Below are 23,565 nucleotides of genomic sequence, written 5' to 3'. Positions count from 1 at the left end.
AGATATTAGAAATAGAGACTTTCCTTTACTGCAACACCTAGAATCGTTTTTTCAAATGTTTGTAGGGTTATGTTTTTATGCTACTGTGTACCATTCTAAAATAAAATAGTTGAAGAGAAAAGGAAAATACTTTTATGTCTTTAGGCTAGGACAGCTTAACATTTTACATATTTTTTCTCATATCTGTGAAGTCATGTTTTGCATGCTGATGATAGCTTCAGAGTGATTGTTTTCTTTATGTGTATCTAGGAACCTCCAAAAAAAAATGCAGTAAATAATTCAAAGCCCTTAATGAATGGTCTTCTTATTAAGATATCAGATAATTTTATTAGAGTGATAATTTTGTTGGAGGTTAAGTGATTTTTAAGCGTTTTTCCCTTAGCCTATAGTCTCATCATTAAACGTCATTTTACAGATCAATGCATGGTAAACATAAAATACCCAACTGGTAGACTGCTATGGGAACTAACCAAGCACTAACTTCAGTGTTCAAATGACCTGAGGTGATCATCACTTGCCAAAGTACCAACTGAAATTCAGAGGACAGCTTTGTTGGACTGAGTGCAGTTTTGCTTAGTACAAATTAATTTCACAATTTCCCCTTTCACCAGTGATCACCAAGGATCCATTTCCTACTGCCAATAAATAAGACTTCATTTGTTTCTTGAAATAATTATTAGTGTGAAATTGAACTCGCAGAAGCCAGTCGTTGTAGCCCGTGGCTATTTCTCCTCACTCTAAATTCGTTAACTTTTAGCAATTACTTTTGTACCAGACGATTATCTTTCTAACCCAATCGATTTGTCCATATTTTCCTCGCTGCACAGTCTGTACGCTGGGGAGAAAAATCCCTACCTGTTTGGAGACCTAGTAGAAGCCAAATTTCCATTGTAGCTTTTACTTTTTGGTTTATGAAATTATAAAAACCTGACTTCTTTGATAATGTTCGTTCTTTTCTTACTCAGTTATTATCAGTGATGTGTAATGATGAGTAATAATGTGTTGTGTAATAATGATTCCACCACTCTTCTCAGGCTTCATTAACCATGGAGAAGGGTTTTAAAGAGTTTTAGGTGAGTAAATATACCTTCCCCCTGAATTACTGCAGGTGGGGACAAGTTATAGGATTGAGCTCCTTCCTAGTGATCTGTACACCTAGGGCTGGTCTGTTAGGCTCCCCGAGTTCTGCTGCAGGAAGCTCTTGATTCCTGGGGGGGAAGGGAAGGTTCTAATTGCTAATACTTCCTGAAGGCAGATAAAGGTTAGCAAATAAGGGAAGGAGAAAATGTCAGGAACATGTAACGAGCCTTTTCCCCGGAGTCCTAGCCAAAAAAATGTATAAAACAGGAGATCTCTGTTGCATTTTTCAGAGGATGTTTGAAAGGCATATTTGTTCTGTTAGAGATCTAAGGTTCTAAAAGCATGATGACTCATGGAAAGGACCTGGATTTATAATGTTTTTTGATCTATTTCTCCTCTAGTTTATGAGATGTCCTCTCCACTACTGGAAAGGTATGTTTCTATTGGACAAGAAGCCAATACAGTCTGAGAACAGACAGACACGACCCTCTTCCAAGGGGAGTATTGGAAGACGGTGGACTAATTTGGTAGGGGTAAGTACAGAGATTGGAGAACCACAAGGTTTGAATGGGAAACCTGATTCACAACTTAGGAAATTTGCAACTTTGGCTAAATTTCTTACTTCTTGAAGCCCTGAATGATTGATTTATAGCATTGTGGTAAAAAGGCTAGCTAGTACAACGACATGTCCCTCCACCCTCTCCCCTACCCTTATCCACATTTTGATATTATGCCTTTCTGTTCCCTGTCTGGAAGCAGATGATCCTCCCTCTGAAGTATTGTTAGAAGACCAATAGCAGCCTAACCCTCATCATGCTATGTCATTCACCATAATTCTCTTCACATAGGCGTTTTATCATCTCACATCATGGCAAGAAGGGTGAATAGAGTATAATAAGAAGGGCGAATACAAAAAGATATTTTGAGAGAGAAAAATACGACATTAACATAAGTTTTATTACAGTTCATAGTTAGAATTATTTTATTTTATTACAATAAATCTCTTAATGTGCCTAATTTGTTAATCTCTTATTTATCTAATTTAAAATTACACTTTATTGGGGCACCTGGGTGGCTTAGTCAGTTAAGTGTCCGACTCTTGGTTTCAGCTCAGGTCATGATTTCAGGGTCATGAGATCAAGCTGGAGTTGGGCTCCATGCTCGGCGGGGAATCTGCTTTCCCTCTTCGTCTGTCCCCCACCCCCACTCACGCACTCTCTCTCACAAATAAATAAATAAATCTTTAACAAAATAAATAAAATTCAACTTTATCATACTACCCACAGTTTTAGGAATCCACTGGGGATCTCGTATCGTATTCCCTGCACCCCCTACAAGGGGCAACTTCTGTGTATATTGAACATGTAAATAAGCCTGGCACCAAATTAGAAGCTTTACCTCCTCCAACTGTCTTAATCTTTTTAACAATTCTATGAGGTATATCTTGCCATTACCTAAATTTTCAAGTGAGGAATTGGAATTTTAAGAGTGATTGAATAGTCCTCTCAAAGTCGCATTACTAACAAATGGCAGTTCGAATTCGAACCCAGAAAGTCCCTTTCCAAAGATCACACTCTATTGATTAGACTTTAGCAATCACTGTATTTCTCACCTAGTTGATAGCTATGTGAAGTACATATGAAAAGTATTGGTTGACCACTGCTGTGTAACAAAATGCCATAAATTTAATGGCTGGAAGCAACATCTATCTATTAACTCATAGTTCTATAGGTCAGAAGTCCTGAACAGGCTGGTTTTTCTGCTCAAGAATGAAAATAAGGTGTCAGCTGGGCTAGTTTTTCACTCAGAGGCTCAGAACAACAACAACAACAACAACAAAAACAAAACAAAACAAAAGACAAGAAACAAAAACTAAAACAAAAATCTGCTTCCAGCTCATTCTTACGGTTGGTAGACAACAATTCCTTTCAATTAAGAGGACTGAAGTCCTTATTTCACCCCCAGAACTCTCTTCTGGGCACTACTCTTAGCTATTATTTCTTCCCTGGGGTGTTTGCAACATGGATGTTTGCTTTCCTTCAGGCCATCCAGTCAGCTATTTCTGATTTCTTGACCAGTAGGAGACATCTCTTTGCTCTTAGTGGTCATGAGATTAAATCAGGCTCACTTGGATAAACTCCCTTTCTTAATGTCACATGAAAGTCCACATAATATAACCTGGTCATGGAAAAAAAATGCTTCCTATTCACAGCTCCAGGTCTCATGCACGACATTTACACAAGGAGCTGAAAGTGCTGAGCACCATGTTAGCACTCTGCCTGCCACACGAGGAATGAGTGACAGTCTCAAGGCGCTGTGAGGATTAAGGGTAATAATTGTTAAGTAGTGAATTGAGCATCTTTATTAGCATATAACGCTTGATGCCTGGTAATAATAATGATGAAACATCATGGAGGGACATGCATGGAGACCAAATCAGGAAATAAAATCAGACATGTAGAGTCAAATAGCCCAGATAAGAAACATGACTGGGATGTGCAGTGAGCGGTTCAGACTTCGTTGTTGGTGACCAAATGTAATATTTATAACCTACAGACTCTATTGATTAGATACCGGTAGTTTGTTAGGTAGGGGTTAGACCAAATTTTAAGACATAGGAATAGGGTCAGCATTATCTGTATTGATTTCCAGGCTTTGCACTGCTAGTTTAGTTGCATCCAAGATATGCTGCTTCTCTCTGATTCTACATGCTATTCTTGGAATAAACCACAGCCTTCCCTGTCTTAGAAATTTTCTTTGTCTCTTTCCTATATTACCAAAGTCCCTAGTACTAGTTCATTCTTACCTATCATGTGCTATTATCAATTCATACATCTACCAAGAGGAATTTTTTTTTAAAGAGTTTATTTATTTATTTGACAGACAGAGATCACAAGCAGGCAGAGAGGCAGGTGGGGGAGGGGGGGTGTGGTGGGGAAACAGGCTCCCTGTTGAGCAGAGAGCCCGACACAGGGCTCGATCCCAGGACCCTGAGATCATGACCTGAGCTGAAGGCAGAGGCTTTAACCCACTGAGCCACCCAGGCGCCCCTCCAAGAGTAATTTTATATCATCTCTGTGATACATTTTTTTAGATACTAAGTTACAGTGAGGGAAAATATACATACATATATATACATCCAAATTATGTCTTATTATGCATAAGTGCAATAAAAGCCATGATAGTTGACTAATATAAATTATGATCTTGTCAGATGAAGCTTTGGCATAGTGTCTATTAGATCAGGTTATGGCAGCCGTATGGGATCTCATAATTCTTTCTTGTCCATATTTTATCACAGCTTATGTAAAACCAAATTGTAAACAAGAATATAAGATAGGGTATGCTACTATTAATCATCAGATTTTACAACAAAGCAATAATTATCAAGATATAGAGATTCTATATCAAGAATACTTGGCATTAATGAGAATGGTAATTATTGAATAAAAGGAGCTCCCTTCTTTCATAAAACATTTAAGGAGAGCCTAGTTTGTGCTAGGCACTGGTGGTATGTAGCAGGGATAAATAATATCTGCTCTCAAAGAGATTATGATCCATTTAGGGGTAAAACAGAGAAGTAAATCAATGATTAAAGAGTATGTTGAGTTATGTCAGAGTTATGCACAGAAAGCTATAGGGACAAGTGTTATTTTAAAATCCCAGAAGGGTTATAACTTGAGTAATAGACTGTGATTTGAGTGTCTGTATGTGCCATTGAGGCATAGACTCCAGACCTATCCCACTCTTCATGTTTCCTATCATATTATCACACATATAATAGATTTGTGATTCATGTATGTTCAAGGACTAAATGAGAAAAAGTTAGTTGATTATTTATTTGACTACTAGTGTCTTTGTTTCTTTCTTTTACTTATTTATCCTCAAATAAAAATTACAATCTAACCATACCATTTTCTTCCCAGAATCTGCCTCAGGAGACTCTTGACCTACTCCAGACCTAACTCCATCAGCCTAACCTAGTGGTTCTTGACAGGGAACATTTTTCCTTCTATTCAGCAATACCTAGAGACATTTTTGTGAGGGGACCAATGGTAGTGTGGGTTGTTACTGGCATCTAGAGGGTAGAAGCTCAGGTTGTTACCATACATCTATAATGCAGAGAATCATCCTTCTCCTCATCAAAGAATTATCTGGCCAAAATGCCAATAGTATAGATGTTGAAAACCCTGATCTAATTTCATCTTTCTAACACCAGAAATTGGTTCAGGGAAGAGCACCTGATCTAAACTGATCTACTCAGACAAAAGGTTGGAGGTTTTCCTTGATATCAAGAGAGATGAAGCTCTATCAGTGAAATATAAATCTGAAAGCATCACTTGAATGTGGAAGTGTCTAGAGCTGAGACCTAAGGGAGCAATTTTAGACCATGAAGAGGAAGTTATAGAGGATTATCATCCATACCAATAGGATGAGCTAAGAAACATAAAAAGAGATTAGTATAATTTGAACAAGGAGATAAAACACTCTGAATGTTTTAGTAATATAATCCAATAAATTCTCTTAAAATTATTTAAATATGGGGTCCTGATAACTTGCAAAAAAACCCTTTAAAGAGTAAATGAGTGCATTACAAGTAATACATAGGTAAAGGCAAAAAAGAAAACCATAGGTGAAGGGAGGGGTTAGCAAATGTAAAGGGGATTGTGAATCAACATGATTTATTCCAGCCTCTCTACTCAGACATAGTATAAGCATCACCAAGAACGCACATTATGGAAAGAGAAATGCTGATTCCACTATCATGTTCAGAAAAATCTCATTGATTCTCAGCACAAATCACCTTGGCATTCAGAAATCCCTTGAACTAAAAGATGCTGTGTCCCCTCCCCCAATTCACACAGTCATCAAGATTTCCCATTAAGTCTTCCCCTTCTATGAAGTCTCCCCAGATGCCACTGGCCATAATTAGCACCATCTTTTCCCCACCAATACATAGTATCAATTATTTTAATTTCTTCCATATACACTATTATAGTCTGAGAATTAAGTGCTATATTTTTTTTTCCATTCACTAGATTTGAGCTACTGAAAACTAAGAACAGTCTTCATCACCTTTGCGACTCACAATTTAGAAGACTATTTATACCTAGTAGAAACTCATGAAGCCTTGTTTAAATAATGCTATATAGCTCAAAAACAAATTTTTTTTTCATTTGGGGATAAAATAACATTTTAAAATCCTTATGGAAGATTCTCTTTCAAGTTTAAAGCTCTCCCCTCCTCCTGATGTGATCCTTAAAAAAATATATATATATATATATATATATGTTTTTGGTTCCTCTACTTTTATCCGTGTTCATTATTTTGGAGTATGGAAATAGAAGAGTATCACAGAACACTGCTATTATCCTCAGAAGGAAGTCAGAGGACACTGCTATTTCAGTGTATATTTGTCTCAAACAAATAGAGCAATAACAATCCCCATACTTTTAGATACTTTTAGACATACTTTTAGATTCTTCTTGGGAGTAACACACTGTGCAGACACGGAACGTAGCTCTCTGCTCTATCTCCTACTACCAGGGTAATATCTCTGAAAATCTGTTCAGATCCTGAACCCTATTTATTAGAATTTTTCAAATCTCAAAGATACAAGCCAGGATGTTTTGTATAGCATCTTAGGACCATTGGATGCTATTTCTTGCCTCCATCTCGGCCACCCCCTTCCTCATATGTTCTCCTCTGACCATCTGCTAGTATGCATTCATTACTAAAGTACTTTCAACAAAACATGTTCTTTCCTACATCACTGGATTTGCATATGATGCTTGCTCTATTAGGAGGCATTCTGCACTCCTTTGGTGACATGACTTATTCCTATCCATACTTATGATTTAATTTTGAACCTTAAAGATCTTTTGACCATCCCACCATAGGGCAAGATGAGAACTCCCTCCTTTCTGCATTATCAGCACCCTGTGGAATTTCTTTTTCTGATGCTGTTTCCCTCCCCAAACAACTTGGAAGTCCTTTAAGGAAGGAAACTTTTTGTAATAATGTGTTTATCCATTAAATGAGGGGCTTTCTAATATTTGAAACTGTATGCCATATCAATAATATAGGTTAAATAGAGGCTCAGAACACAGGGGTGTGTGTGTGTGTGTGTATGTGTGTGTGTTTCTAACTGAAATTCACTATGAAATTTTCTTTTCTTTTTCATCTTCTATACATTTTATTTTTTTTTAAAGATTTATTAATTTATTTATTTGTCAGAGAGAGAGAGAGAGAGAGGAGCGAGAGTGAGCACAAGCAGACAGAGTGGCAGGCAGAGGGAGAAGCAGGCTCCCTGCCGAGCAAGGAGCCCGATGTGGGACTCAATCCCAGGACGCTGGGATCATGACCTGAACCGAAGGCAGCTGCTTAACCAACTGAGCCACCCAGGCGTCCCACATTTTATATTTAAATAAAAACTACCCTCTCCCCTACTATTCTGTCTTTCGCACTTAAGTAAACAGCATCACCATCTACTCAACTGTTCTTACACACATCAGAGAGATCTCATTCTTTCCCCATTCCTCCCTAGCACCCCAGCTGCCCTACCTCTAAGGGTTCCATCTCAATTCAAGTGTTAGTCCAGGCCATAACCACTCCTGCTCTAGGTAATGGAGATAGCCACTGCGTGGATTTTGCACTTCCGTAATTCTCTTTCCATAATCTTCTAAAAATGCAAATATTAGTTTCCTAGGATTTTCATAACAAATTACTACAAAGTTGGTATTCTAAAACAACAGAAATTTATTTTCTCACAGTTCTAATGTACAGAAGTCCTAAATCAAGGTGTTGGCAGGGCTGGACTCCCTCTGAAATTTCTAGGGGAGAATACTCCCTCCCCTCTCTCAGCTTCTGGTTGGATACAGAGTTTTCTTGACTTGTGGCCATGTAACTCCAATCTCTGCCTTCACTTAAACATAGCTTCCTTCTTTGTGCATCTTGGTCTCAATTTCTCTTTTGCCATATAACTCCAGTCTGTCTTCACCTTCCCTTGGGTTTCTCCTTTGTGCATCCTGGTCTCAGTTTCTCCTTTGCCCGTTCTTACGAAGACATCTTTTAGATTTAGGGGCCACTTTCATTCTAGGATGTCCTTATTTTGAGATCTTTAATTTAATTATGTCTTCTAAGACCCCTTTTCCAAATAAAATTATAATTCCATGTTCCTAGTGGATCGATCTTGGGGTGGTGGGGGAGTGGTACTATTTAACCATTTGATGGTTTCCTTATGCCTAGGTACATCATTTTTTAAATGTTTACTGTATGCTAATAGTAGGTATAAAATAAAAGGTAAAGAAATTCAAGCTGAAAAAAATAATTTATTAGCTTTAGTTTTTGTGGCTCCTATTAAAATGTGTTTACATGTCTTCATGTGCCCCAGACTAGACAATAACTAAGTTTCATGAGAGTACATAACATATATACAATTTCTAGCAGTATAAATACAGATGTCTAGAATATCACTGACATTCGATAAATATGCTGGACAAATAAATTAAATAATTATTGAAGAAAATAGGGAATAGATAGTGTTAAAAATAAAAATTCAACTAAGTAAATTTGAAGATCTAGTTGGCTTTATTAAGCAATTCCTGAATTGGGTAGCATCCCATCTAGCAAGCCGAGAGATGCTATGGCAGCTATACAAAATGGAAAAATTTCATAGGCAGAAACAGGAGAGACAACTAGCAAAAGAAAGTAAAAGATTATTTCAAGCAAGATCACCTTCCCTTATGGGAAAGAACAGGGGCTCTTATTAGATGGATTATCACATCTTCCTTGGGGGAATGAAAAGGGCCCATGTGACAGATTACTTCACTGGTGATGGCCGGAAAATGCCTGTACTCCACTGGTGATGACCAGAAAATGCCTGACTGACCAGTTAAGACTACATTTCTGGGGGAGGTTGAAACTGCAATTAGATTGGGTATTAAGCCTCAGTTTGGTGATCTGGCCTTCCACAAGTGACCCTATTTGGGGCTTGGGGTTTAACAATAGAGAGAGAATCTCATTGACCCATTCTAAAGTAATTATTATGTGTTCTGCTACTCCCACCATGTCTGAGGAATAACTTGAACACCCTACTAAAGTTAATGTACAGAGAAGGGCTCAGATTAGTTCTTCTACCTTATAAATGCTCAAAATTGAAGATTTACAATGAGGATAGGAAAACTTACCTATTAAGAAACAGAAATAAATCTTGACCTAAATGTAGCTTTATGTATCCTCTTGTTTTTTTCCTAAACAAAAACATTAAATATTCTGTAATGAAAGAATTTTAAATCAACTTCATGAGCTTGATTCATATAACACTTCATGTTTTAATATTGTATGCAAAACAGCTTTTATATAGCTCCAAGGAAATTATGGAATATGCTTAACAAAATCAAATAATATTAATACTGCCAGAACAAAAAGTTTTATATATATGATAAGTAGTAAAAAAGAAAAGCCATATAAGATAATTCCAATGACATCAAAGTGATAACATAGCTATATATTTTATATTGACTAGTAAGAACTTTTAGCCTACTACGTTACCTAAACATTTACCTGAAAAGCAAAATTAGTCATTGTTTGAATTTTAATCTTTGTTTAAAGCTTATAATAAGAAAAAGTACTCAAGTTCATTTAAATACAAAACTATATTATTATTTTAATCAAATTTAGAATTCTTGTTGACCTCAAAAGTTAAAAACAGAATAAGAATTACAATTACAAAATACATTGTTTTTCAGCTTTCACACTTTAAAAGAAGATTGAGCAAATGAGAATTTTAATCAATATAACCAATATCAAAAAGAAAATAGAACTGCATAAAGTTATTCAATTTTGTGTTTTTTTTTATTAAGTACCCACTGTGTCAAAGAAACTGGATAATGCAGGCTAATATATGTATTTTCATTTTATGAATCAAGTTTGATACAAAATATAAACATAAAAATAGAAAGTGAAAAGAAATAGCTAAAACTGAAGTATCATTTAATTTTGCAGAAAGTGTACTCATTCCTTTCAGAGACATTTATTGGACACCAAATATGTGACAGGGAATATGCATTATATAATTTATGCCTTTATGGATGACATAAATATGCATTTCCTTTCCTCAAAGTAATAACTTTTTGTCCCCTAAGCATTTTGTTACCCTTTCTTGCCCTTATTCATTCACTCAATAATTATTTATTGAGTGCCTACTATGTAATGGACATTATGCTATTTGTTGGGTAAATAACGGTGAACATTAATTCCTCAGTGACTCACTCTTCACCATAATGAAGTCATTTGGATTATCAGTAAATTCTTTTGATGTAATACAAATTATTATTATTATTGTTATTATTATTATTGTCTTAAGATCAGGTGATTAGTAAACTTAAATATATCTGCAATGTTCCTTCGTTTAGCATTTAATTAAGTAACCAAGGTACAGGTATCTTTCGAACTCTGCTTACCAAAATGAAGCAAGGAGAGCAGCTGAAATTGTTAAATTGATATAAAGGAAATGTCATGATACTTGAAATTAAGTAGTTGGACGTGAGATATCAGAAATAAAGTCATGTTCTAGTTTGGAATCTTTGTGGATGGTGGTTGCACTCTTTGAGACAGCAAACATCAGGAAAAGTTTGAAGAAAGACCTTGGGTTCAATGGAACTTCATGAGTTTGCAAAGTCTGTAAGACATCGAACAAATGCAAATATTTAAGTGGAGAGAACGTCTATGGCTATGGTAGTCAAGACAAGTGACACATATTGGGGTACACAATTTTAAATTCGTCAGTATGTATGTGTGTGTGTATATATATATATATATATATAATTTAGACCTTTGAGAGAATTAAATTGCCTAAGGAAAGAAACACACACACACACACACACACACGCACACATACACACACACACACACACACACACACACACACCCACCCCTAACAGCTTAAGAATTGTGAAGAGCTGTACAGAATTTGGGTAGAAGAATTGTTAACCTGAACATCAAGGAAGAAGACTTCTTTAACTCTAATTGTGGTAGGTCGGGGGTGGGGGGGGGAGAAGCAGGTGAATGCAGATAACTTATTAGCTCTTGGATAAACAAAGAAATATTGTTCATGGTAGGCTTCAATTTTCTTTGAAAATTGGGAGTTAGAAATCAAAACCAGAATTGATGTCATCAAATTGAACTCAGTTCAGAACAAGACAGAACAAAGAAAAGATGGTAAGATGCTGCTTAATGAATAACATAGATTTGGTGGCACGGTGGCCTGAGATTAGAGAAACAGAAACTCTCATTTAAACACTTGGTAGTGTTCAATGAATTGATGAACACTACATCAAAAACTAATGATGTATTGTATATTGGCTAACTGAACATAATACAAAATAAAGTAACAGCAAAAAAAAAAAAAAACAAACTTGGTAGGTGCTCATTAAATACTTAGACTTTTTTTTTTTTTTTTGATAGACAGAAATTACAAGTAGTCAGAGGGTCAGGCAGGGAGAGAGGAGGAAGCAGGCTCCCTGCTGAGCAGAGAGCCCGACCCGGGGCTTGATCCCAGGACCCTGAGACCATGACCCGAATCGAAGGCAGAGGCTTAACCCACTGAGCCACCCAAGAGCCCCTACTTAGACATTTTTTGATGGAAGTTATCATAACATTTGCTTAATTAGGAAACCAAAATTGTATCTTAAGTAAAATCAGAGTCCTTGGCCTGGTGTTCAATGATCTTTATTTCATAGTACCGAGTCTTATATCTCAATTTTAAAATATTCACACACAGGGACGCCTGGCTGGCTCAGTTGGTTAAGCGGCTGCCTTTGGCTCAGGTCATGATCCCAGTATCCTGGGATCGAGTCCCACATCGGGCTCCTTGCTCGGTGGGGAGCCTGCTTCTCCCTCTGCTTCTGCCTGCCACTCTGTCTGCCTGTGCTTGCTCTCTCATGCGCTCTCTCTCTCTCTCTCTCTCTGACAAATAAATAAAATAAAATCTTAAAAAAAAATAAAATATTCACACACAAAACAAAACAAAAACAGGAACAAAAAAATAAAAATAAAACAGAGGGTCCACAGGTAGTGCTTGTTCCAGGGAAAAGTTTGTTCTGATACACAATACTTTTTACAATACTACATTCTTAATAACAGATACCACGACAACAACTAGAATTTACTGAGTTTTTACTGCGGATCAGACACTGTACTAACATTTTTATGTGTTTTTTTTTTTTTTTTTCATTTAAGCCGTACTATTACTGTATCAGTTGTCGGCTGATATCTATTAGAGAGACAATATTTTTTTAAAAAGTAAAGTTTCTTATACAAAGTTCACTTCTCTGTTGTCAGTCCCTAGACTAGTGCTTACAATGTGGTAAGCATTCAATAAATATTTGTTTGATGTGCAAAAACTTTGCTAAAATTAGTTTGGTTCTAATTTTAAACAGACATGCCTTAAAACTTAAAATTAGAGGGGCACCTGGGTGGCTCAGGTCGTTAAGTTGCTGAATCTTGATTTCTACTTAGGTCATGATCTCAGGGTCCTGGGATAGAATCCCATGTCAGGCTCTGCTCAGCAAGAAATCAGCTTGAGGATTCTCTCTCTCTCTCTCTCAAATAAATAAATCTTTTTAAAAAAAGTTAGAAATTTGCCATTTATTTTTCTTGGTTGATTTTTTGCTACTTAACGTTTTCATTGAATTTTAATTTCACTGGATCCTATTTTATTGTAGAATAGAAATCATACTTAACTTTCCTCCCAATTGATCACCAATAACTAATACTAATGATTATTACCCCTCATTTTCTTAAAATACTTTATGATTTTTATAGAAATAGAGTTTTCCTTAATTGCTATCATTATTAAAACATTATAAACTATTTTTCACTTAAAAAATAAATTCATATATGTATGTTATAAGAATTTTATAGATGTGGTATTATGTTATTGATCCATCATGAAAGTGAATATGTTTTATCTATAAAAGTATTCTCCACTGATATATTTAATTCACTTCAGAAGAAACATGATTATTAGAAGAAATTTTAAAAAATAGAGAAGAGTAAAAGGACTCAAAGTAGGCAAACATGCATATTCCCTTGGCTTTGATTTAAAGGTGTCAAATGTCAAGAAAATATGAAGAATGAAGGATAAAATAGGACTAAGTCTAAGGTTTTGGTTACAAAATAAACATCGGTTTCAAAACATTTCCCTTTGAACTATACTATATGATTTCCATTATTCTCTTTATTATGTATCAAACTAACAAAATGTTATTTAGTTGGTGTTGTTTTTAAATGCTGATCTATCTCACTATACTTAGAAGTTATGATTGATTATATAAAAGTTGTAATTGCAATAGCAACAGAGGAGAGAAAAACTCCTGAAGTTGATAATTAAAACGACTCAATATATGATCAGGTTCATTTCATGTACCTGGCAAGTAGCTGTTAAGACTTACATTTTGGTGTGCAATTGTAAATAAAGGAGTCAATTCCCTCAAGCAATAATTCTCAACTTTGGTGGAATACTGTAATTAGTTTGAGAGCTTTTCAAAATCCCAACTGCCAGGCCACACCCAAGAGCAATTAAATTTGAATCCCTGGGGTTGTCATCCATGGAGACATTAGCACTTTTAAAAGCTTCCCCAGTGATTGTAATGTATAGCCAAGGCTCATGATCGCTGCTTTGGAGTGGTATTACATAGTCTTTCTTAAATCATATATGTGAGTGTGCATGTACTTGGGTCTGTATTATGTGTTTATTTCTTGAATTCTATTCCACTGATTTGTTTTCTGATCTTACAATATTTGAATTATTGCTAATTTATTCATCTGCTAATGCAGTCTAGAACTAGACATTTTTATTTTAAGGAGTTTTATATTCTTGTATTTATTTGCCTTTTTAAACCACCAGTTATTTAATGTAAATTACATATATATACACATAGTTATATATGTGTAGTGATATATATATTATTCAAATATGTGTATTTATACATTATACATTTGTGCATTAAACATACATATTTATATCCTTATACATATATATTTATATATAAATAATATAATGTCTCTTATATTTGTGAATGTTTTGTACTTCCTTTATCATTAAAGTATGCTATATATTCCCTAGATTTTTGTCATTTTTTATTTCTAGTACACAGAAATATATTGATCTTGAATCAGGCAGTGTTATTAAATGATACTAATTTTTTAGGTTTCTACTTGATTTATCTTAATTCGTATCAGATAGGGAAATAATGATATGTAGATCAATTTTACTCTGTAAATACTTTGATGACACTGCACTTAAAGTTCCTAGCCCTGGGAAAGAAATATTGCATTTTAAACCTTTTCAAATTAAAGGAATTTTAGAAGTCATCTAGTGAAGAATTTTTCAAATTTTTGGCCAAAATTCATTGTAAAAAAACAATGTTTTACATCACATCCCAGTATATTTATATACACACAACCAAACTAAAGCTTTGTAATGTAGCACTTACCTATTTTATGTGTGATGCCCTGTGTATTTTTTTCTTCTACTCTATTTAACCTCACTTCTAGAGAGTGTTTGTTGCAAAATTGTTTTCAAACCCACTTAAGTGTTGCGAGATGTTTGAAGATCATTTTAGTCCAACACTAATTTTATAGGTAAATTAACTGAGAACCATGGCCTGTAAGAAGCTTGTCCCAGGTTATTCAAATAGACACGGAGAATACATCTGCCCCAAAGACAAATTTTAAAAAGGTGAGATGAAAAATAAATAAAAGCAGATTTTTTTTTCTTTTTACTCTCCAATGAATCATCTTATCTACCATATTTTAGAGCTCACTGACTAGAAGAGTATTTGTTAACTGTTTCTGGTTATATTTATTAAAAACACATATTTCAGGGCCTCATCTCAGACTTACTGAGCCAAAATTGCTCTAGAGACTAAATAGTATTCTAACTTTTAATAAATGTTCTAATCTGTTAGGTTTCTACCAAATCTCTCACATATTTCAGTAAATTGGACAATGCCAATCTCTACCTGCTCACGTTGCATTAGTACACGTGAAATTAGAAATCAGCATTTTACCAAGTTGCAATTGATTAAGGCAATTTCTAGCCTCTACTCTGGCAAACACTGACAGAATATATGTCACATATGGACTTTGATTGGTTGGGAAAGTGACTACACGTGTGCAACCTCTCCTCCTTGTCATGAAATGTAACCACTTCTTCTTTTTTTTTTTTCTTAAAGATTTTATTAATTTATTTGACAGAGAGAGAGAGATCACAAGTAAGCAGAGCAGCAGGCGGAGAGCTGGTGGGGGGCAGGGGGAAGAGGCTCCCCGCTGAGCAGGGAGCCTGATGCAGGAGGGCTTGATCCTAGGACCCTGAGATCATGACCTGAGTCAAAGGCAGAGGCTTAATCCACTGAGCCACCCAGATGCCCTTGTAACCACTTCTAAATTAGGATTTAAAAATATTTTTTCCCTTGGGGCATCTGGGTTGTTCAGTCATTAAGCGGCTGCCTTCAACTTAGGTCATGATCCCAGAGTCCTGGGATGGAGCCTTGCACTGGGCTCCTTGCTCAGCAGGAAGCCTGTTTCTCTCTCTCCCACTCCTCCTGTTTGTATTCTCTCTCTTGCTCTCTCTCTCTCTCTCTCTGTCAAATAAATTAATAAAATCTTAAAAAAATTTTTTCCCTTGAATTCTTACAATTTCCTTGGTTTCAAGATTAAGTTTTGCAATACATTTGTTTTCTGATTATTGTCCACTCACTTTATCAAAATTTAACTTGGAAACTACTGAATGTTAATCACAAAAAATTGGTGTTTGATCTATTTTTTTTTAAGATTTTATTTATTTATTTGAGAGAGAGTGAGTGAGAGAGAGCATGAGAGATGAGAAGGTCAGATGAAGAAGCAGACTCCCCAAGGAGCTGGGAGCCCGATGCAGTACTTGATCCTGGAAGTCCGAGATCATGACCTGAGCCAAAGGCAATCGCTCAACCAACTGAGCCACCCAGGCGCCCTGATCTATGTTTTAAAGACTTACTCTTTCATTTGGAAAGTCATATTTTATTGAAGTAAATACATTTTAACACTAAAAGATTTGTTAGGTGGAAAACAGTGCTTTGAAGAATTAATTACAAACTTTACAATATATCTTTCCTTCAAGAAAGGCAAAAGAATTTGTATATATTATCCTACTCACTTCTATATGTCTTTCAAATAATCATGGACTCATAGATTACATAAAAACTGTAAACACTTTGTACTGCAAAAGAATGGAACTGGGTCACTTTCTTATATCATATACAAAAATAAACTTAAAATGGATTAAAGACCTGAATCTATAAAACCCCTAAAAGAAAACAGGCACCAAAGTCTTAGACATTGGTCTCAGTAAAAATTTTTGGATCCCTCTCCTCAGGCGAAGGCAACAAAAGCAATAATAAACAATTAAGATGGTATCAAACTAGAAAGCTTTTGTATTGTGAAGGAAACCATCAACAAAATGAAAATGCAACCTACTGAATGGGAGAAGACATTTGAAAATGATATATTTCATAAGGGGTTATTACCAAAATATATAAAGAAGACCTACAACTCAACATCAAAAACAAAATAAAACAAAACAAAAACAATCTCATTAAAAAATAAACAGAAGTCCTGAATAGACTTTTTTTTTTTTTCCAGAGAAGACATACAGATGGCCAGTAGGCACATGAAAAGATGCTCAAAAGATGATCATGAGGATAATACAAATCAAAATCACAATAAGATGTCAAGTCACAACTATCAGAATGCCTATTATCAAAGACAAGAAGTAACAAGTGTTGGTGAGGATGTGGAAAAAAGAGAGCCTGTGCAGTTTGTGGGAATGTAAATTGGTGTAGCCTCTATGAAAAACAGTATGGAGAGTCCTCAAAAAATTAAAAAGAGAAATACTGTATGATCCAGCAATTCTATTTCTGGGTATTTATCTGAAGAAAAAAAAAACACGAATTTGAAAAAGTCATTTGTATCTCTATGTTCATTGAAGCCTTATTTACAACAGCCAAGACATGGGAGTAACCTAAGTGTCTATAAACAGATAAATGAATAAAGAAGGTTTGGTACACACACAAACACACACACATACGCACACTGGAGTATTATCCAGCTATTAAAAAAATGAAATGTTGCCATTTGTGACAACATGGATAGAACTAGAGGGTACTATGATAAGTGAAATAAATCAGGCAGAAAAAGAGAAATACTACATAATTTCACTTATATATGAATTCTAAAAAAAAAAAAAGATCAAGCAAAACAAAACAGAAGCAGACCCATAAACACAGAGAATAAACTGTTGGTTGCCAGAAGGGAGGAAGGTTGGGAGTATGCATGAAATAAGTGAAGGGGATTGATTGAGAGCTACAAACTTCTAGTTATAAAAAAATCAGCTTTAGTGATATGAAATAACAGCATAGGGGACCCAGTCAATGATGTGGTAAGTTTGTATGGTGACAGATGGTAACTACACTTATTGTGGATTTTTTTTTCGTAATGTATATACATGTTGAATCATTATGTTGTATACCTGAAACTAATATAATATTGTATGTCAACTACAGTTTAATAAAAAAGTAACAATAGTTGAAAATATTTTTAAAATCATGAACATGTTAATGAAGACATTGTTCCCTGACATTCATTGTAACCTTAAATATTCACACACACTCACATACACACACATATTATAACATGGTTGTTGACACATTCAACCAAAAAACACTGCATTTATTATTAATTTCCTGAACTCTACATCTGAAACAAATGATGTTGGCTAATTGAATTTAAATTAAAAAAAGTATTGAACAAGGAATTTTACATGATTGTTTATTTTAAATATGTAAGTATATTTGTCATGATGTTACCAAAATTAGTGATGGGCATGTCAATAACATAAGCTTTCCAGATTTCCAGTCAGCTCTTTTTCATGATCAAAAGGGACAAATAGGATTTACCTTTCAATTTGCTATGTTGAGATGGATTGTAATCCTGAACACCATGTCCAGCAGGACAGAGTATGATAACTACTTGGAAGATGAACATGTTTTCCAATGTGCATCCAATGTGGAACCCTGAATGGAATTATTAATTATCAAACTGTTTCCATATGCTTGAATGGTCTTAGTAATCTTGCTCAGAATTCTTGGCAGAACACTCCACAAAAAATATTCTACAAGGGGTGCTAATGTCAAGTTTTATAAATCAATAATTCAAAGTAGTAGCAAAAGGAATTCTAAGGAAACTTTTCTTTTAGGCAATTTGCCCTGCCTTTGGGCAACATGGACTAAACAGAAATCATTTTCCAGCTCTATTTATTTGTCTGTTTGTTTTTAGGAAATCCCTCTATAACATTCTGAGGGAATCCTCTGTGTATCTTGAGTATCCATTCCCAGCATATCATATACTTTTTGTTTGATTTTGCCAAAAACAAAACTAAGGATTTCTCATCAGAATTTAGTCATGGAGGTAACACTAGTAGGTAGGTGATTCTTATTATTCATCATTTCACAGAAGAGTCAAGTTAGGGAGATGGCTGCATTAATTTGTTAGTTGGATGGAAGACCTCATAACCATTAGCTATCAGTAACAGCAGCTAGAAAATGTTCTGGCACTTATTTGGTATTTAATTAGTGAAATGTATAAGTGATCAAATGAGTAATTGCCTGAATAGGGGAATGAATAAAATAAACAGAACTTGCCCTTATGAATCCATTTCAGTTACTATTTTATTTACCAGAGGTCTTTAATGCTTTCTGTATTTCTTAGTCTAAATTTTATATTTCACTCTCATGTGGTCAGTGAGTCTAACACTACAGTTTCTCTTATGTTTTCCTCTAGAGTAGCCTTGTTAAGAAATGATGGGTTTTTTTAAAAGAAAGGTGTTACCTATTGATGGGCACAAGTTGCTTCCAGGCCTTGGCTATTGTAAATAATGCAGCAATAAACATAAGGGTGCATATACCTTTTCAAATTAGCATGGATAAAGAAGATATGGTGTATTTATAAAATAGAATATTACTCAGCCATAAAAGAGAATGAACTCTTGCAATTTGTACAAATTGGCTGGACCTGAAGGGTATTATGCTAAGAGAAATAAGTCAGACAGAGAAAGACAAATAACATAAGATTTCACTTACATGTAGAATCTAAGGAAACAGAACCTGCCAACTAACCAACCACCACTATCAGCAACAAAATAGTAACAGGTCCATAGAGAAGGAACTTTTTTTTTTTTTTTTTTTTTGTCAGAGGGGAGGGGAATGGGAGTATGTGTGAAATGGATGAAGGGGATTAGGAGGTATAGTTGTGGAGTGAATAAATCACGGGAACAAAAGGTTCAGCATCAGGAGTATACTCTATGGTATTATAATAACATTGTATGGTGACAGATAAGAGCTCTGTTTGTGGTGAGCAGAGCATAATGTATAGAGTTGTCTAACCTCTATGCTGTACACCTGAAACTAGAGTAACATTTTTTTTTATTTTATTTTACTTTATTAATTATTTTTATTAACATATAATGTATTATTTGCCCCAGGGGTGCAGGTATGTGAATCATCAGACTTACATACTTCACAGCACTCACCATAGCACATACCCTCCCCAATGTCCATAGCCCAACCACCCTCTCCCTACCCACCTCCCCCCCAGCAACCCTCAGTTTGTTTTGTGAGATTAAGAGTCTCTTATGGTTTGTCTCCCTCCCAATCCCATCTTGTTTCATTTCTTCCTTCCCAGCCCCCAAACCCCCCACTTTGCCTCTCAAATTCCTCATATCAGTGAGATCATATGATAATTGTCTTTCTCTGATTGACTCATTTTGTATCAACTATACTTCAATTAAAAAAAAAAAAAGGCTGAGGGTTTGGAAGGAAGGTTGTTTAATAAAGCAGTTTTTACCCATTTCATTAACAGTTAAAACATGTCCTAGGCCTACTGTGATTCTGAACATTCTTAGACAATATTAAAGCTACAACGTTTGTTTTATAGGATCCCATTAATTTCTAGGGAGTAGAGTGAAAGTTTTGTTACTCTTCTGAGACACCTACTTCACAAGTTTGTGGATGCCATTGAATATATCTCTTGCATAAATATAATTCATCTGTATTCTCTAAAGGGATAAAATATTTTTAAAAAATGACTAGTTTTTACTCAGCACTTCCCACTATAAAGTAGAGAGTTTCATTTTAAGCATTTTGTTATTTGACATATTTCTTATCTCTGATTAGGAACAGTCAAAGAAAAGAGAAAATATGGTGAAATAATGAACTGAGGATTTATAGAAAAAAGTACTGAAAATATGTTTCTCACTGAGACTCCCTGAAAGGGATTTGCCCTCTGGCTTACTAAGTACACAGTGGTTACCGGTTTTTGAAGGCTGCCTTAAATATTCAAATTCACTTGTGGCTTAAGATCTATCTGGCATAAAAACTGGAATATTATAATAATTATTAACATTTATTGAATACACACTACATGCTAGGTGCTACACTAACTGTTTTAAATAATAACTGATCATTACTTTTAAATGTCAGCAACCCTGTGAGGTAGACCTATTGTTCTTTCCATTTTACTTATGAGGACACTGAAGTTCAGAAAATAAAGTAGCTTTCTCAACTACTGGTTGCAGATCTAGGATTTAAAACATTTCTCTCTGATTCCAAATCCCATGTTACTAATAATCTGCATATTCATTAATTTCTTCAGACATCAAAAGGCTTGTTCAATTCCTGGGCTGCAGAAGACAGGCAAACAAGAGAATGTGCCTACCCTCACGGAGTGATTAATTATGCACCATGTGACTAGTAGATATTTATTAAATCATATAAGTCAATAATTGGATCTTTTAATGATGTTCTTATCTTAAATAAGTACATCTTACATGCATTTTCCCCCCAATTATTCTCCTTAGGTCTTTGATACCATGAAAAATGGGCTAAATTGACATATTCTTTTCTTATCATTCTTGGAATTTTAAAAATGTTACTGATTTGTCTTAGAGTAAGTTAAATAAGTAAATAAAAAAAAAACTGATTAATTGCTGGTGTTTAAAGTGCCACTTGTTCCCACTTCTTCCCAATGCCTAGTTTTGGCAGTATTAGTTCACTTTCAATGGCTGGAAACACTAGAAACTTCCAAACTGGAATTTCTCTGTCTCATGTCCTGATACATTTGCTCTAATCACTGAACTGCATTTATCCCTTTTACTCTCTTGGGACAGTATGATATAATGGTCACCACAATGATGAACAGATTTGATTTGCTTATTTTTAAATCCATGCCTCATTAAAGCAAATCTCTCATGCTTGATCATTCACCCTGTTCCTCTGATTTTATCTCCTAAGTACTTCAGGAATCCATCCATGCTTTCCTGTTATTATTACACTGCTGTCAGTCACACATGCATGTTGTTTTATCTGAAGAACATGAGCCTCCTAATTGGTGTCCCTGTCTACTCTTGCCTTTCCCACAGCACCCCCATGCCATGCACTGTATTATCTAGAAGCAATTAGGATGAGGTAAGGTGCAAATCTGTCATAACACTTTCATAACACAGTATTCCAACATTTATAATACTTTACTACATTAGAAAGAGATGGTTGTATTCCCAAATAATTACAGGTTCCTTTAACTACGGGTGACTATCTATGTATTGTAACACTGAGTAATACCTATAGTATAGTGTTATTTAGAAAACATTTGTTGAACTGACCTGAAATAAGTATGCATTAACTTTGCATAGAGACTAATTATTTACTTGGCTTAAGATTGCTATCCTTCCTTCATTCGTTGCTTCCATCTTTCTCTTCCTTCATTCCTTTCTCCTTCTTTCCTTCCTTCCTTTCTTCCTTCTTTTCATTCTTGGAGTATTTTTATATGCTTATTATTGACAGGATCTTGGTGTTTGGGATCCAGTGAAACAAAAGTCTTTGCCTTGCTGAAGCTAGGCTGTGTAATTAAGAATTAAATGTAAATGCAGAAAGTGTAGTAGATAGATTATATAACATATTATCAGATTTAAGCCCTATGGGGAAAATAAGTAAAAGTTGAGCAAAGTAGAGATGATCCAGAATGCCAGAGGGGACAGTTGGAACAGATTGAAGTATGAAACAGGGCTGTCAGAGTAGATCTCATTGAGAAGTAAGATCTGAGCAAACATGTGAGGGAGAAGAACGGATGAGCCAAATAGATAATCTCAGAAAAACTCATCTCAGGCAGAGAAAAGTGCTGTAGCAAAGCCAGCTCATATTTGGTATCTCCCTTCATCTGATTTTCACCCGCTAAAGGTACAAGTCTAAGCTACACTGAAGACCTTTAAAAACAGAATTACAATTGCATATGAATATTGATTTGTCCTATAGTCCTTGGCTATAGCACTTGCACTGTAGTTTTCATTCACTTGCATTAGTTCCTGTTTCTAAGCAGCAGCTCTGAGTACTGGAAGGAAGATAGTGCCAGAAGGTAACCGTGTGTGGGAGAAGGGAGAAAAGCTGTGAGCAATTCAACTGAAGCTGTTGTAGAGGCAGGCGAACACCACAGAGGAGCCAGGCAGCAGAGCACCAGATGAATGCAGAGTGGCCGGAAGTGAGGCACCAGATACCAACATGGGAAAATGCACCTCTAGGAGAAGAGGAAGCTTTTAGGCATATTGACTGTGTAACACGAAGACAGAAGTTCAGGTATGAAGAAATGTCAGGGAAAGAAAAGAGAGGCAACATTTTTCTTAAGTCATAGCAAGTCAATAAATAACTAGATTCACCAAAAGTTGCTTTTCTGTTAACAAGGGCTTCCTTAAAGATTCGTAAGACTAGTAAAACAGATGCAAATGGTGGGAACAATTAATGAAAGCCCTAAAGAGCCAGGGCTAGGCATTTATGTGCTTGTGATATCTTAGAGAATTTTTTTTCAGAACAGTCAAATCAAGAACTTTTTTCCCCCTATATACTTATTTTGCTCTTACAGTGGATGGTGTAGTCTTATTTTTTTTTTTTTTTTTTAAATTTTATTTATTTATTGGACAGAGAGAGTTAGATCACAAGTAGGCAGAGAGGCAATTAGAGAGAGAGAGGAAGAAGGCTCCCCGCTGAGCAGAGAGCCCGATGCGGGGCTCGATCCCAGGACCCTGAGATCATGACCTGAGCCGAAGGCAGAGGCTTAACCCGCTGAGCCACCCAGGTGCCCCAGGTGTAGTCTTATTTTAACACTTTAAGAACTCACAGAGGCCTTCCAGAAAAATTTGCAAAGATAAAATGTCTAAGATAAAAAAAAAAAAGTCTAAGATATCATGAATATCATGAAGAGTACTACTTCTTTTTCTTGCAATTTTACAAAACAAACATAAACACAGAGAATTCAGAACGTCCAGAAGACAGACCATAAGTTTATGCTTGTTGCCTTCTTCGTTATTTTTTTTTCTTTTTTCCCCCTTTTTAATTTCTTTAT

The sequence above is a fragment of the Martes martes genome, assembly GCF_963455335.1.
Source record: "Martes martes genome assembly, chromosome: 2".
Taxonomy (NCBI): domain Eukaryota; kingdom Metazoa; phylum Chordata; class Mammalia; order Carnivora; family Mustelidae; genus Martes; species Martes martes.
The sequence above is the reverse complement of the archived record's forward strand: the minus strand, read 5'-3'. Positions refer to the sequence as shown.